The sequence below is a fragment of the Leptonychotes weddellii genome, chromosome 1, assembly GCF_054177405.1.
Source record: "Leptonychotes weddellii isolate Sample4059 chromosome 1, ASM5417740v2, whole genome shotgun sequence".
In the NCBI taxonomy this organism is placed as follows: domain Eukaryota; kingdom Metazoa; phylum Chordata; class Mammalia; order Carnivora; family Phocidae; genus Leptonychotes; species Leptonychotes weddellii.
Window position 1 is genome coordinate 90,283,374 of NC_138369.1, and position 5,962 is coordinate 90,289,335.

General features: G+C 42.7%; 1 pseudogene; it reads left to right on the plus strand.

Moving 5' to 3' along the window:
- Nucleotides 1–4,892: 4,892 nt before the first annotated feature.
- On the plus strand, nucleotides 4,893–5,853 carry LOC102745701 (small ubiquitin-related modifier 2 pseudogene; annotated as a pseudogene).
- The last annotated feature ends 109 nt before the right edge of the window (nucleotides 5,854–5,962 follow it).

The following is a 5,962-nucleotide window of genomic DNA, read 5'->3' on the forward strand; positions in this document are numbered from 1 at the left end:
GTGGCTGAGTTCTCTTGGGTAACTGGTCTCTAGAGCTTGGAAAAGAGAGATTAGTAAAATCCTAAGATTCTCCATTTTGCACACAAGCCAGAAGGAAAGCTCTCCATCCCTAGCCATACCAAGTAGTCAAACACAGAATCTTCCCTTCAACATCCTTTCACCCTCATTGCATCTGCCTCTCCAGGTAGACTGCTGTATGAACTGAAAGGATGAGTTTGATGCTGGTATAAACCTAAAGGAAGATTCAATCTCTTCCAACAGAATTTATATTCGGTAAAAAGAAGAGTGCTACACAGGGAAGAAAACTAATGTTTATTTCTGACTTTCTTTCCATCGCTCAATGTGTTGGGTGCCAGAGGAATCAGTCTTCAAGATGGCACCTGGTGATCCTTGCCCTCCTATCTTATCCCTATCTTGTGACCAATAAAATATGGCAGAAAAGACAGTATGTAACTTCCAAGATTAGGTATAAAAGCTGGCAGCTTCCATCTTTCCATCTTGGGCCTTCTCTCTCACTCTCTCTCTCTGTCTCTCTCACACACACACATACACACACACACACACACATCACTGACTCTAGGATCAGTGTCATAAGCAGTTCAACAGAGAGGGCTACAGTGCAGGGACTAAAGCCTCCAACTGACAGCCGCATGAGTGATCTTGGAAATGGATCCTCCATACCCAGTCAAGCCTCAGATGACAGTGGACTCAGTTCACTTTGCAGCCTCATGAGCAACCCTGACTTAGAACCGGAGTTAAACTGCTCCTGGATTCCTGGCTGCAGAAACTGTGAGAGGGCAAAAAAAGTTTATTGCTTTAAGCTGCTAAATTTGGGAGTAATCTGTGATGCAGCGTTAAATAATAAATACAGGTGCCTTTCCCTAATTTTTAGCCCTCATACAGCCCCGAGAGATAGTTATGGCTGTATTTCACTGGATCTAAGATGTCATCAATTGCAAGGTGTTCTGTGAACCATTAAGAAAGGAAAGAAATGTTGTTATTTAAACTGTGGTATGCCTTCAGTTGTAAGATGCACTCCAATCTCAGGTGCAGAGTGACAAAAGTGGGCATCTCAGAATTGATGAAATGTGTTACCTGTATTTTGTAGCAAGGGTTTCTTCTCACACATAGGGGAAATGAAAGCTTTCTCTTTGATCCCCATTATTCAGCTCTGTGTGGAGTAACCACTTAGTGTGTTTTTTTTTTTTAAAGATTTTATTTATTTATTTGAGAGAGAGAATGAGAGACAGAGAGCATGAGAGGGAGGAGGGTCAGAGGGAGAAGCAGACCCCCCGCTGAGCAGGGAGCCCGATGCGGGACTTGATCCCAGGACGCCAGGATCATGACCTGAGCCGAAGGCAGTCGCTTAACCAACTGAGCCACCCAGGCGCCCCAACCACTTAGTATGTTTTTAATAGAGAGGTCAATGGTCTACATGGACATAACCTGACTTCTAGGGCCATGCTGAACTCAGTATGGATCTTGTTTTTCAGTATAGTTCAATAAGAGAAATTTTTAAGAGATGTAAGTTCTCCTAATTCTCATTTTAGCCAAAGGAAGGCTCCTCTCTGGATTCTTTTTTTTTTTTTAAGATTATTTATTTATTTATTTGAGAGAGAGAGAATGAGAGACAGAGAGCACAAGAGGGAAGAGGGTCAGATGGAGAAGCAGACCCCCCGCCGAGCAGGGAGCCCGATGCAGGACTCGATCCAGGGACTCCAGGATCACGACCTGAGCCGAAGGCAGTCGCTCAACCGACTGAGCCACCCAGGCGCCCTCCTCTCTGGATTCTTAATCAGCACTGTCCCTACATTGTCTCTTACTAAAGCGCAGATATACTGCCTCGGTGGCCCTTTAAAATCAGCCCCAGCTGGCCCCAGCTCTAGAACAGCTGACATCAAGTGTCTGTTCTCACATACATTATCTGAGCCAGACATTATCATTCCCACCGGACATAGGAGGGAAGAGAAGCTGAGAGACATGAAGAAACTTGCTTACAATAATAAAGCTAGAAAGTGACAAATGCTGGATGGAGTTCTACCAAGCTGTGCTCACTGCCATTCCTCCCACATCAGCAAGCCTTCTCTAAAGCACGGCGTCGTGGCCTGGTCTCTTGGCCTTAAATGATATTCATAGCCAAGCGAAAAAGACAGCCAGTGCCTGTGAGAGTTTCCAGTAGCCTCTAAAAATGCCTTTTCCATGAATAGCCTGCTGTCTTTCATCTTGGGAACACCGAGTGTTTCATCAACAATATCTCATTAGTCCTCATAGCACCGGACTTTTCAAATAAATGAGTTAATGTTTGCAAAAAGTCCTTGAGATCTAAAGACTAGAAACGCTGTATGAAGATACGGCGTTGTCCTAAAGCCTGAACAGCTGCTACAGAGTCTGTTCAGAGTCTGTCGGAGATCTCTCCCATGAAAATGGTGGACTTTTCAAGTCATGGAGATGGAGGCAGGAATAGGGGGAGGCAGATGCAACATAGCCGATCCTGGTTTGGAGATGGAGTAAATCTATAAAGCAGAGATGCCAAAGGGGATTCCATTGGCAACTCTGGTCAATTACTGATGCCCTCCTGATGGGCTGAGAAGGATCCTGAGGCCATGTCTGGACTCCTTGGGAAAGAGGTTGGGAATGGTTAGTGATGTCTGCCATGGAAGCAGGACTAGTGAATTTGGAGCATATGTTCCAGAAATTTGCCCTTCTTGCTACAGCTCAGTGAGCAACTTTAATCATTTATTAGTTCTAGGAGGGCCTTTTTGGTTGTTGTTGATTCTTCCGGATTTCCTGCAGAGACAATCATATCATCTGTGAACAAAAACAACTTATTTCTTCTTTCCCAATCTGTATACCTTTTATATCATTTTCTGGTTTTACTACATTAGCTAAGACTTCCAGTATGATGTTGAAAAGAAGTGGTGACAAGGGACATCCTTGCTTTGTTCTTGATTTTAGCAAGAAAGACTCTGGTTATTCACTTAGTAAGATATTAGTTATGGATTTTTGTAGATGTTCTTTATCAAGTTGAGGAAATTCCCTCTATTCCAAGTTTGATGAGTTTTTTTTTTTAATCGTGAATGGGTGTTTTGTCTATCTATTGATATGAGTATGTGATTTTTTTTCTTTTTTAGTCTGTTTATGTGGTAGATTACATTAATTGATTTTTAAATGTTGAACCAGCCTTGCATTCATGAGATAAATCCCACTTAGCTGTGATATATAATTCTTTTTTTTTGATTTGCTAATGTATTGTTGAGAAAGCTTACATCTATTTCATGAGAGATATTAGGGTATAGTTACCAAGTGATTTTAACATGCAGTCAGACTTGAGCTCCTTGAAAGAAGAAATTATATACAAAATTCTTCACATGTTGGGTGGCTACTGAATACCAGAGCCCAGGACTTGGGTGAGGAAGAGAACGATGAAGCAAGAATTAATGAGAGTGATAATAGAATGGAACTACTATTCTAATCTCTTTATTCATGGACAAAATAATAGTCATCTGACACAAAACTTTATAGCTTGTAACGATTTCATATAGGCTCTAATTTGACCATCCTAGTCCTGTTAGGCAGCTTAGAGATGACATTAGTATCTCTACTTTACAAATTAAGAAATAGAGGTTCAGAGAGAAAAACTGATTTGTCCAAGATCAACAGCCACAACCCAAATCCAAGGTTCCTGAATGAAACCCAGCACGCTTTCTGTATGGTTCTGCAGCTCTTCAAATTTCAGTGGATTTTTAGTTACTCAAATATGCTTATTATTTGATAAAAGTCCAAGAAAGGGCCCGTTGTCATTTAATTCCCTGTGGCATTAAAGGGGGGAGTGACTTCCAAAACAAAAAGAAGGAATCTTCAAAAAGGCAAATAGAACCACCCACTTCTGGTCTGTGGAAACCATTCAGTTTAGTTTGTTTTACCCTCAGAAGCAGAGGTGATGGGAGAGTACGAGGTGTGGAGCCAAGGAAAGTATGGTGCTCAGGGAAGGTCAAGGGAGCCTCTGCAGCCCTGCTCATACTTTCTCTCTACACTTGGGCGCTGGTCCTCCCACCTGGCACATCTACAAACTATCAAACCCTGATGTTCTCATCTGCATATGGGAGGCCTGAAGATGCAAACATGAATACTTCTCTCATTATACAAGATGAGATTCACCATTGCCTCTAGTATGACGCTTCCCTGGGCCCAAGAAACGCCTACTTGCTCATAGGTTACCTGACTCACAGGGCACCCTGACCCTCCAGCCAGGGGTGCTGAAGCCTGAATCGTCCAACTTGCCTTTGCAGAAACTTGTTACTACTATGTCATTTCGTTTCTCTCTCTTTCCGACCTCAAGCTTTGCCTGCCTCACGTCAACGGCTTGTCCTTGCTCCCTCTACCTCTACACTCATGCACAAGAGGATGCATGCACAAATGCAGAGGGAAGTTGCTTCTCAATCTTTCTACACACACCAGGGTCCACACTCACATACAAGCACACCCCATGATAAACACACTGGGACTCAGAAATGGAGTTGGTGGCAGATCTGGCTTGACCCTAAATTATGGAGGGATGAAATGCCTTATAATTAAGTTATTTTTATCTCTGAAATTCTGCTGTCTCTTCCACTCAGAGAGGTCTCCCACTTGGAGACCAAGACAGCTAAGTAGAAACTTTCTTCTCCAAAATTGTGACATTGGAAATCAGGACTCCCCACAAAACCTAGGGAGCTGGGGCCCTTGAAGGGCACATAATATTCTCCTAGAGAATTGGAGCAAGATCCTTCTGGATCTTGCAGTGGTAACCCTGCACACTTATTCAAGAGCAGCATAGATAAAGCACATCAGAGTTTCTGTCCATTGAACAGACAGCAGCTAATTATACTGAGAAATGTTTTCTTTCAGCCTAAGTTCCTGGTCAATGGAAATCTCCTCTGGGGGTGTGTGCTCGTTCGGTGCGGACCTGGTACCTCTTTTGTGAAGCGGCAGTTGAGGAGACTCCGGCGCTCACCGTGGCCGAGGAAAAGCCCAAGGAAGGAGTCAAGACTGAGAACAACGATCATATTAATTTGAAGGTGGCAGGGCAGGATGGTTCTGTGGTGCAGTTTAAGATTAATAGGCATACACCACTTAGTAAACTAATGTGAATGACAGGGTTTGTCAATGAGGCAGATCAGATTCCGATTTGATGGGCAGCCAATCAATGAAACAGACATACCTGCACAGTTGGAAATGGAGGATGAAGATAGAATTGATGTGTTCCAGCAGCAGACAGGAGGTGTCTACTAAAAATGGAACCTGCTACTTTACTCCAGAACTCTATTCCTCCAGACCAAGAAGACATTCTCAGTTAGAAAGCCACAATTTGGTTCCGCCACATCCTGACTACTACAGTATAGTTTTCTCTATTCTTTCATTTTCCCCTTCCCCCATTCCTTTATTGTACGTAAAGTAACTGTGTATGTGCGCAAGCATATTGCATTTTTTTTTTACCTAAATGGCCAATGGTATGTTTTGATCGACATCAAATGGAGATGGGATGGGGGAAAATACTGCTTCTGTGAAAATACCCCCTCTCTCCATTAGTGGCATGCTCAGTCAGCTCTTATCTTTATATTCCAGTACGTAATTTTGCTCTCACTGTTTAACAAAAAAAGAACAACATAAAAATCCTTGCATACCTTGTTCGATTGGAGAATTTTAATGTTTTTCATTTATCATTGTAAAACCAAGGACAATTTTATAACTTTTTTGTATGTAGCTGTTACATGTAGGGCAATCTGTCTTTAAGTAGGGATAAATTACTCTAAAAGAAATGAATCCTAGATAGTTTTCCCTTCAAGTCAAGGGTCTTGTTGTTTAAATAAAAAAAAAAAAATCTCCTCTGGGGACGCCTGGGTGGCTCAGTCGGTTAAGCATCTGCCTTCGGCTCAGGTCATGATCTTGGGGTCCTGGGATCGAGTCCCGCATCGGGCTCCTT